This window comes from Cyprinus carpio, chromosome B22, assembly GCF_018340385.1.
Source record: "Cyprinus carpio isolate SPL01 chromosome B22, ASM1834038v1, whole genome shotgun sequence".
Taxonomy (NCBI): Eukaryota; Metazoa; Chordata; class Actinopteri; order Cypriniformes; family Cyprinidae; genus Cyprinus; species Cyprinus carpio.
This window is the reverse complement of record NC_056618.1, coordinates 30,261,126-30,272,279: the sequence shown is the minus strand read 5'-3', so window position 1 is coordinate 30,272,279 and position 11,154 is coordinate 30,261,126.

Sequence of the window (11,154 nt, the reverse complement as noted above, 5' to 3'; positions counted from 1 at the left end):
TTCATGGTTTATTTACTAAGTATGCTGGGACAGGTGAGGGAGTGAGTGGAAGCTGGTAGAGCTGCTCAGGGAGGACTTCACTAGTTCACACTTACATACAGTGTTGGGGAAAGTTACTTTTAAAAGTAATGCATTACAATATTGCGTTACTCCCCAAAAAAGTAACTAATTACGTTACTTAGTTACTTTTTATGGAAAGTAATGCATTAAGTTACTTTTTGCGTTCCTTTTTAAATATGAGCAGGGCTTGATTGTTTTTAATATAAGAAGTTCTATTTATAGCAAATGTAAAAGCCCTTTCACACCAAGAAGTGTGATGAATAAACCTCAGGCTGAAGGAAAAGTAAATTCAAGTCTGTACAGTATCACACAGGAGAAGAAGATTCAACACTCTTCAGCAATAAAAAAAAACAATGAAGCACAATTGTTAGTTTATCTAAAGTCATTTTTGCTCATTAGTATGGTTGAACTGGATCATCAAAGGTCAGCAGCAAAGACACTAGTTAATAAAATGGGATTAGATACATTTGTGTTATTTAACATTTAATTATTTGCAGGTTTGTGTCATATTCTAAGTTTGCATTTCACTGTTTTAATTAATTTTGATGAATACTAACTCTAAATTGTTTGTGAGTAGGATGAATTAATGCACATTCACATTTAGTACAAAACCACATCAACACAACACACACAACACAACTCCACTTCACATCTCACTCATCACAGTAACTGGACACTAGACATTCAATAAAATAAAAAAAAAAACAAATAACGTTACTTTTTACAATTTAAAAAAAGTAACTCAGATATTTCCTTGTAAATTAAAAAGTAATGCGTTACTTTACTAGTTACTTGAAAAAAGTAATCTGATTACGTAACTCGAGTTACTTGTAATGCGTTACCCCCAACACTGCTTACATATAATTAGCTGAAGTATATAATGCATATTTGGCGTGCTGTCCAGGGAAGGGCTCCGAGCTCCGGAATGGCCCGAACCTAGAGTACCCCCCCCCCCCCACATAAGTGTAAAATGAACTCTAGTGGAGGAGATGGGGTGGAGGGGGGATGCTGATAAACCGTCAATGGATAGGGGTAAGTCAGCTGTATTTATACTCTAGTGTTGATTATCTTAAGTGAACTCCACCTGTGCTAATTAGGCTAAGTATCTGATGTGCTCCACCCGAACCTTGTTAATAAAACATCATTTCACGAGTTCACACTTACATATAATTAGCTGAAGTATATAATGCATATTTGGCGTGCTGTCCGGGGAAGGGCTCGAGCTCAGGAATGGCCCGAACCTAGAGTACCCCCCAAAAAGGCAATAGCAAAAGGACAGCCGCCAGACTAAGGACCCCCCCACAATAGCACTGAGATCTGGCGGGGGCTGATATTTGGAAAGTCAGCTGGTTGGCAGGCCGGAAGAGCCTACGTACTCCAGTGGGAGTGACTTATACATTTGGAAAAGTAGGCCCTACCGGCTGCTGGTATCGGACTACGTGATTTAGGGCGCCCGGTCGGGAGGGCTCGAGCTGATTGAATAGCCCAACCAGGAGGGCCCGAGTTGCCTCGACTGGAATAGGTCACAGTGTTGGCATACGGGCCCTACTGGCTGATGAGCCCCTGCTAATCAGCGGGCAAACAGGGCAGATAACTGACCGAGAGGGCCCATGAAGCCTCCGACTGGAGATTGAGACTCAGGACGACGGATGTGTAGGTCCTCTCAGTTGAGCAGATAAACAGGCTTTGGGCCGTCGGCAAAGAGGACTCTAGCGACATCCGACGGGAGATCAATACTCACGGCATCAGATGGATAAGACCTGTTTGTGGGCATCAAGTAAAGAAACCCAACCGGGAGCACTCTCACCGACATCTGACATGAGCACAATACTCAACGGCATCAGATGGGTAAGCCTCACCGGCCGGGGAGCAGGAAAAGGAAAACCCAACTGCGGGGGCTTTCGCGGCATCCGATGGGAGATCAGGACTCAGGGCATTGAACGGGTAAGCCTCACCAGGCGGGGGGAAAAGATTTGGACAGCGTTTGGCAGGAGGCCGAGACTATTAACGTCGTATGGCTGAGCATCGCCACCCGTCAAACAGGAATGAAAAGTTAGGTGGCCGTGAGACTCTCGCCGACGTCCTATGGGAGCTCAATACTCAAGGCATCGAACGGGTAAGCCTCTCTGACCGTAGCATGGAGAACGTAAAGTTTATGTGGCTCGGAGACTCTCGCTGACGTCCGATGGGAGCTCAATACTCAAGGCATCGAACGGGTAAGCCTCGCCGACCGTAGAAAGGAAAAGGTAAGGTTGTCTAGCTGGGAGGCTCTCGCCGACATCCGATGGGAGCTCAATACTCAAGGCATCGAACGGATAAGCCTCTCCGGACGCAAGATGGAAAGGTAAAGTTGTGTTGCCAGGAGGCTCTCGCCCGCGTCTGATGGGAGCTCAATACTCAAGGCATCGAACGGGTAAGCCTCGCTGACCGAAGGAGGAAAAGGTAAGGGTGTGTGGCCGGGAGGCTCTCGCCGACGTCCGCTGGGAACTCAATACTCACAGCATCGGACGGGTAAGCCTTTGTTGACCAAAGGATGAAAAAAGTTGTCTAGCCGGGAGACTCTCGCCGACATCCGACGGGAGCTCAATACTCGCAGCACCGAACGGGTAAGCCTCGCCGACCGTAGAAAGGAAAAGTAATGTTGTCTAGACAGGAGGCTCTCGCCGACATCTGATGGGAGGTAAATACTCGCGACATCAAATGGGTAAGCCTCTCCGAACATAAGACAGAAAGGTAAAGTTGACTGGCCAGTATTTGGCCAGACAGTGAAGCTTTATTATTTATTTATTTATTTATTTACTTATTTTTTTAAAGTAAGGGAGTGTAGCCAGGAGGCTCTTGACGGCATCTAGTGGGAGCTCAATACTCACGACACGGACTGTTCAGGTTCGCCGGTAGTCGGATGGAAAGGCCAAGATCGCTTGACCGAGAGGGCTCTTGCAGCCTTCGACGGGAGTTCAATACTCACTGCGCGGACGGCTAAGCAACAACGATAGTTGAAAGAAAAACATTCACTCGACCAGGAAAGCTCTTGCAGCACCTGCCAGGGAGTTCAATACTAAGAACAATTTGGGTTGTCTAAATGGGTAGATGCTATGAGGATTACTTTGTGTAACTGTTTAAAAATCCGATGAGGTGCTTCCGATAACGTGTCAGAAAATCTTGGTGCTGTCTTGCATTCGAAAGTTAAGCGTACAAAAAATTAAATAAATAGAATTTCCTGTGCCAGTGTACCCAAAATAAGTGCTATGGATCTGGATGCATAGGCATAACTCTGAAATATGAGGTGATGTCGACTTTTGCCAGCCAAGTGCTAAGACCCATGACATATATAAATGTTTTTTTTTTCTCCCAGAATTTCAGAAATCATCAAGAGTAATCGAGGTGATTATGTTTCAAAACGGCAAGTTATACGGAGCTGACGGATCGATTAGGAGTTTCTTACCCCAGAATTTTCCAAATAGCCACTCCAGTGGCTAATGCAAAACTGAGAAGGCGGGGCATCAAAAGGGCTGATCGTTAATGGGTATAGACCGGTATGATAGCCTTAAGCCAAAAATATCACTGTTTTACAGTATTTTTTTATTATTATTATATATATAAATGACTGGGTAAGTCATTTGGTTTGTTTCTTTGATTTGTTTCCTAAAAAGGAGAAGGAAAAATAAATAAATGAAGACTGACATCTTTATTTAACCTAAATATGTAATTACAGTTAATTTTAGTTATATAATTCATGTACATATCATTTCATATCATTTAGTTATATAACAATAATCATACACATAATCTGATTAAATAACCCAATTTGAAGCAAAACCAGAATGTTCTCACAAGCTTTGTGAAATTATACCACGTAAACTTTTTATTAGACAGTCAGCTCCCCTCAAAAACACGTTCATATAAAAACCCAAATCAGTATTGGGGATTTTCCTCCAATGGTTCGTGCATTATGAACAGTGAGTGATCTGCCTGCTACAGTAAGTCAAAAATTATTATTATTATTTTTTTATTTTTTTATTTTTTTACATCAAGAGGGCTCGGATGAAAAATGGCAACTTTTTATGTCCACATTCAAGGATTTATGATTGCCGTAGCACCTCTGTTGTAAAGAATTGTTAAAAAATTCAAGATTAAGTGTACATTTGAATTAAATGTTTAGCCAAACGAGGATTAAATTGCACAGTGACATGGAGAAACAATCATCAGGAAGTTGGTGCCCTTTGAAGGCTTTTGACAATGCATGTATATTATATCGTTTAAAGTACGTAAAGTTTGTTCAATAGAACGGTATCGTTAATTGCTTTTCATACCTCATTTAACCCGAACACCAAGGCCTCATTGCTATTATATATGTATTTCAGGTAATTTTAAAGGCTATTGTTTGATAAGGGCCAGGTTTTTTTTGTTTTGTTTTTTCTTCTCTCTCTCTCTCTCTCTCTCTCTCTCTCTCTCCCCCCTTTCCTTGGCTTCTGTGAAAGCGTTCGCTGCTGCAGCAGTGGAGAAATATAGAGGCTCCTGGGGGAGCAGACACTGCAGTGGCAGTGGAGAAAATAGGGAAAAGCTCCTGAGGGAGCGGAGAGATATAGATAGAGGCTCCTGCGGGAGCGAGAACTGCAGTGGCAGTGGAGAGATATAGATAGAGGCTCCTGCGGGAGTGAGAACTGCAGCGGCAGTGGAGAGATATAGATAGAGGCTCCTGCGGGAGCGAGAACTGCAGCGGCATTGGAGAGATATAGATAGAGGCTCCTGCGGGAGCGAGAACTGCAGCAGGGTTTTTTTTTTTTTTTTTTTTTTTTTTTAAAGTTGCAACTTTAAGGTTATTAGGTTTAAAAACACATGCATTTCCTCTTAATCACGCGAATAAAAAAAGTATTGAAAAACTAGCCGATGCGCACGTTGGCTAGACTTGGAGAGAGGTGCCTATTAATACTCACGTCACATGTGAATTAGGTTGCACTTGTTGATTGTTTCTTAGTAGTAAAAGGCTTGCAACACATCACAGACCATTTTTTTGTGTAATTTATTTGTAAATAAGCCTCAGGGTCTTCAGGAGGTCAATCTCTTGGTGAATGGCCAGCACCCCCTCAGAGACTCAGAAGACAATGCGGTGGACAGTGGAATGAGACACATGTCAAACACTCTGTATGATGTACCACTGGCAGACAGAAGAGAAACACCAGGGTCTGGATTGTGGCACCCATCACTGTTGCCGTTCACTTCTCAGAAGATCCTGCAGCACTGTCAGGGCATCCCTGCTCAGCCCAAAACCATTAAAAACCTGTCCAGCGCTGGCAGATTCAGCTTTATCCTGCAGAGGTCTGGTCTGATTTAAGGAAAGAAGGAAAAGAGAAATTGTTTAGCGCTATGACAACATAATTAGTACAAAAAATATTGAGGTACTTTAGTAAACTACTTTTAGTAACTACTAATACCACATTGGGTAAAAACTATTATTCATATTTAAAAAATGAAAATTCCAAACCTGGAGCAACTTGAGGGTGAGTAAATGACTACAGTCTATGGAGATAAACCAGGCTCATTTTGGGCCCAGTTCTCCTCTGGCCTAAATAAACAAACATGGTGTGATTTATGATTCCAGTCTACATCACAAGTCAGATTTGTGGAATGATATATATATATATATATATATTTCCGTTATTAAAAAAAAAAAAAAAAACTTTGTTTACTGTACATCAAATATTTTCAAATAATTTTATGCTCAGGGACCCCAAATATGATGTTCCTGTTGTAAGGGACCTTTCCTTGCTAAAATATATAAATATATTGTAACAGGTGGACTCAGAGACAGAAGGTTAGTAAACTCAGTAGTATTTATTGATAATGAAGTATGAGGCAGAGGGAGAGATGAAAGGTGAGAAGATCCTTTACTGAGAGTGATAGCCTGAGGAGAGACATACGGTCACAACTAGGAGCTTGAAGAAAGACTTCCATATCCGGGATATAAATTGTGGACCAATCTAACACAATGTCTTCTGGTAGGCCAAACTGTCTAAAGACCCAATTAAATTATAGTTCTGCTGTTTCTAGGGCGGTGGGTAACCCCTTGAGGGGGATGAGGCGGCAGAATTTGGAGAATCTATCGACTATGACAAGGATACAGGTGTTACCGTCAGAAGGAGGTAGGTCTGTGATGAAATCAACTCCTAGGTGTGACCAGGGACGGTTGGGAAAGGGTAAAGGGTACAATTTGCCAGCAAGAAGATGACGGGAGCTTTTGGAGATGGCACATTCGGAGCAACCTTGCACCAACCTTCTTACATCTCTAGCCATGTTGGGCCACCAGAAGCGGTCTCTTAGCAGCGAGAGAGTAGCTTCAACCCCGGGGTGGCCAGTGCCCAAGGAAGTATGCGTGGTGTGGATGAGAGCAGTACGTTGTGTCCATGGTACATAACGATGCCCAGGGGAGCAGCCCGGCGGAGCGGTGGGAGTATCCTCGGTGGTGACTGACGAAGACGTCCACTGGATGGGACTGGATATGAGGTGATTGGGTATGATTTTCTCGGGTTCTTCCACATTTTCCTCGGAAGTATAGATACAGGACAAGGCATCGACTTTGATGTTTCGGGGACCGGGTCTATAGGAGATGGTGAATTCAAACCTGGTGAAGAATAGTGCCCATCTAGCTTGGCAGGGATTTAGGCGTTTCGCTTCTCTAAGGTATTGTAAGTTCTTGTGATCAGTTAGTACGGTGAGCCGTACGGCTGAGCCGCTCCCTCTAACCAGTGTTGCCACTCCTCTAAGGCCAGTTTGATCGCCAGAAGTTCATGGTTACTGATGTCATAATTTTTCTCCACCGGGCTGAGCTTCTGGGAAAAGAAGGCGCATGGATGGAGTCGAGGAGGTGTCCCCTGCCGCTGTGAGAGGACTGCTCCTACACCTGTTGTTGAGGCTTCCACTTCGACCATGAAAGAGAGCTCCAGATCAGGGTGGACCAAAAGGGGAGCGCTGATGAATGCTCTCTTAAGTGTGGCAAAGGCTTCATTGGCAGCTGGGGTTCACAACAGAGACTTGGGCTCATTTCGCAGGAGGTTTGTAATCGGCTGGTTATGCTGTAATTCCGTATAAAACGGTGGTAGAAATTGGCGAAGCCTAGAAAGCATTGGAGTTCTTTTATGGTGGTAGGTACTGGCCAAGAAGTGATTGCCTCGATCTTCCCCTCGTCCATGTGGATTCCAGTGTGGTCAATTATATACCCTAGGAAGTGAAAAGAGGACTGGTGGAAGGTACATTTTTCGGCTTTGAGGAAGAGTTGGAACTGTCTCAATCGTTCTAAGACTGCTCTGACATGCTGGCGATGTTCGGCCAGGCTCTGGGAGTATGAGGATGTCGTCAATATAGACGATGATAAAGTGGTGAAGGTATTCCCGGAGCACCTCATGCATGAAGTCTTGAAAGACTTCATGTCTTCATGAAAGAGAGGGGGGCGTTGACAAGGCCATATGGCATCACCCTGTATTCATAGTGGCCAGTAGGGGTCACAAACGCTGTCTTCCATTCATCTCCCTTACAGATTCGGATGAGGTTATACATACTACGAAGATCTAGATTGGTGAAGATGGTGGCTCCATGGAGTTGTTCCAGGGCAGCTGGGACGAGGGGAAGAGGGTACCGGAACTTAACAGTGATCTGGTTCAGCACCCAATAGTCTGTACAGGGCCGCAAGCCTCCGTCCTTCACCACGAAGAAGAAACTTGATGTGGCAGGGGAGGTGGATGGGATGATATATCCTTGCTTGAGGACTTCCTCCACATATTCCTCCATGGCCTTCTGTTCGGGTAATGAAAGGGGATATATTTTACCAAGGGGCACTGGCTCACCCAGAATCAGATCAGTCGCACAATCACAAGGACGGTGAGGTGGTAATTGGGATGCCTTTTGTGGACAGAATACATTGTGAAACTCCTCATAACAGGTAGGTATCTCTACTGAGCTCTTCTCAAGGGGACTTTCTATTGAAATTGTGTTGATGGCTAGGATCTCACGGGTTCGTTCTGGTGGAGATGGACGACTGGGGAAGCACTTTATGGAAACACTGATCGCCCCACTGGATTTCTCCTGTCGACCAGGAGATGATTGGGTTGTGCTGCACCAGCCAAGGACAACCCAAAATGATGTCTGCTGTAGAACCCTCGAGGACTAAGAAACTGATGGATTCATGATGTAATAGTTCCAGGGTCAGCTGTATGGGGCCTACGCTGTGTCTTACATGCCAACGATTGAGCGGTTTTCTAGTTATTGTCACTTCTTGGTAGAGGGTCTTGGTGGCGGTGGTCAGTAGCTGGAGCTGGCGGCAGAGGTTACCAGAGATGAAGTTCCCGGCTGACCTAGAGTCGAGAAGGGCAGTAACTGGAAGAGTGACATTGGCAGCAGTAACTTGAACAGTAGTAGTGAGTGGATTCATCTTTATGGGAGATGGTTTAATGCAACTCACCACCGGGCATGGAAGGCGAAGTGGGCGGGCCAGGATCTGATGTCCATTCGTGCCACAATATAGGCAGAGACCCTGGGTCAGCCTCCTCTGCCGTTCAGCTGGGGTTAGACGATAGGTGTCGGTTTGCATAGGTTCCTGGTCTGTCTCAGTAGGATTCTGGGTTTCTACACGGCGATAATGTGGGGTGAAACTGGCTGGTGAGCGCTCCTGGAGGCAGGAATGTAAGCAGTTTGAGCATCTGTCCTGAATAAGCTATTTCACAAAACATATGTTTATATATTCTCCACAAGACAAAATAATAACTGAATTTATAAAAATGACCCTGTTTAAAAGTTTACATACCTTCTTAATGAATCAATGTTGTGTGTCATTTCCTGGATGATCGACAACTGTCTTTCTATTTTGTGATAGTTGTTCATGAGTCCCTTGTTTGTCCTGAGCAGTTTGAGCCCTTTCCAACAGTGACTGTTTAAGATCAATCTGTTCACATGGAGGACAACTCTGGGACTCAAACATGACTAAACATTAACTGATGCTCAAGAAGTCAGCACAATGCATTAAGAGCTGGGTGGTGTAAACTTGAATTGGATGATCAGGGTAAATTGTACTTATTTTGTCTTCTGGGAAACATTTAAAGGGGTCATATGATGTGATTTAAATTTTTCCTTTCTCTTTGGAGTGTTACAAGCTCTTGGTGCATAAAGAAGATCTGTAAAGTTGCAAAGACTAAAGTCTCAAATCCAAAGAGATCTTCTTTATAAAAGTTAAGAGTCAACCACACCCCCCTAAAAAGGCTCGTTCTAACACGCCCCCGCATCTCTACGTCACTATGTGGGAAGATTTGCATAATTCTCTCTGTTGCCGCTGCTGCCATGTTGTGGAGTCGCTGTGTGTTTCTTTGTGAAAGCAAAACTACTTTCTTTGGCCTTCCAAAAGAGGACACGACCAGAAATCGGTGGTTAAGTTGTATTTCAACACTGTTCCAGAACAGTCCAACCCAAATATTCAGATGTGTGCTGCACATTTTATGGATGATGAGGACTGTTTCCTGAAACAGAGGCCTACAATGTGTCTGTGGCACAATAGCTGTTTCTATAAAGTTGGGCAGTTCAAACTTTGTAAGGACAGTCTGGCACTTCGTACTCACAGCCTGTAAGTACGCATTTTTATTTTTAAATAATTTGCCAATGATGATTCAAACGTGAGTTTTGAGCAGTAGAGTAGGCTTGTTGTTTCTCAGATCACAAATGCAGACATGGTTTTACGTTTACACAGCGCAATACGCAACGCATAAAAAGACAGTATAAGTCATTATAATCAGTAATTATGTCCCCACTGGATGCAACAAATGCCTCGTTTGTAATGGGTTTTATTGTTTTTGTCTTGTCTAGTGATGCCCGGATCGCAAACGAATCTTTCTATTTAACCAGACCTTTTTAGTGAACCGGTCGAACCAGTTCACCAAATCTATCTGAATCGTTTGAAAAGGTTCGTGTCTCCAGTACACACTAATCCACAAATTAGTTAAGTTATTCAGTTATAAACTTGCCTTACACTCCCTCCGACGCAAAATAATCAAAAATCCCGAGTTATTCAGTTACTCCAAACAGTACATTGACTGAACTGCTAAAAGGGTACCGATGATTGGATGTGCACAATGAGCAGCTGGACTGAGTCTCATGCTGCTGATCTGGAAGACAGCATAGTATGTTAAAGGTGCTGTATGTAAGATTTTGACTCTACTAAAGCATAACAATACCATAATATGTTTGCAGATATTTAATAAACATGCTAAGTTAACATACTTGTTTATGTGAAAAACAATGCTACAGTCAATTATTCTCCTTTGAAAATTTTTGTTTTCAATCTTTATTTTGGTTTGTGAAACCCGCCCACTGCCAGATTACACAATTGTATTTCAGCACCCTGGGTTGCCAGTTTGCGGAAGACACAATGCATTTCATTTCTTTCATCATCAAGTGTGCTCATTCCTGTTTGTGTCATCAATTTGGCAAACTGTCAAGTAAGAGGAGGAGGGGTTGGGTGAAAAAACCCTCTCCAATATTTTGAATTTGGACTGCAATACCTAGTTCAACCACTCGATGTTGATCCTACATACAGCACTTTTAAGGGGCATAATATTTCTGTCACATGCTTGAGGCATTCGGCCAATCACAATGCATAGAATAGCTGGCCAATCAGAGAACACCTCGAGCTTTGTAAAAATCTACGTTTCAGAAAGGTGGTGCATAGAGGAGAAACAATAATGTACATTATATAGAAAATAAGTTTTTTTTTAACCTTAAACCACATAAACACATTGCATTACACCAAATACACAAAATAATGTTGTTTTTGACAGCATCATATGACCCCTTTAAGTATTTATGTAGCTTTAGTTTAGTACCAAATGAAATATATATATATATATATATATATATATATATATATATATATATATGTCCATATATGATCTTTAAACAAAATAAGAAAAATGTACACATTATCATCCTGTTCAAAAGTTTACACCCCTGTCTCTTAATGCATTGTGTTGCCTTCTTGAGCATCTGTAAATATTTCCACTTTTTGTAATAGCTGTGTATGAGTCCCTCAATTGCCCTCAGTGTCAAAAGATGGAT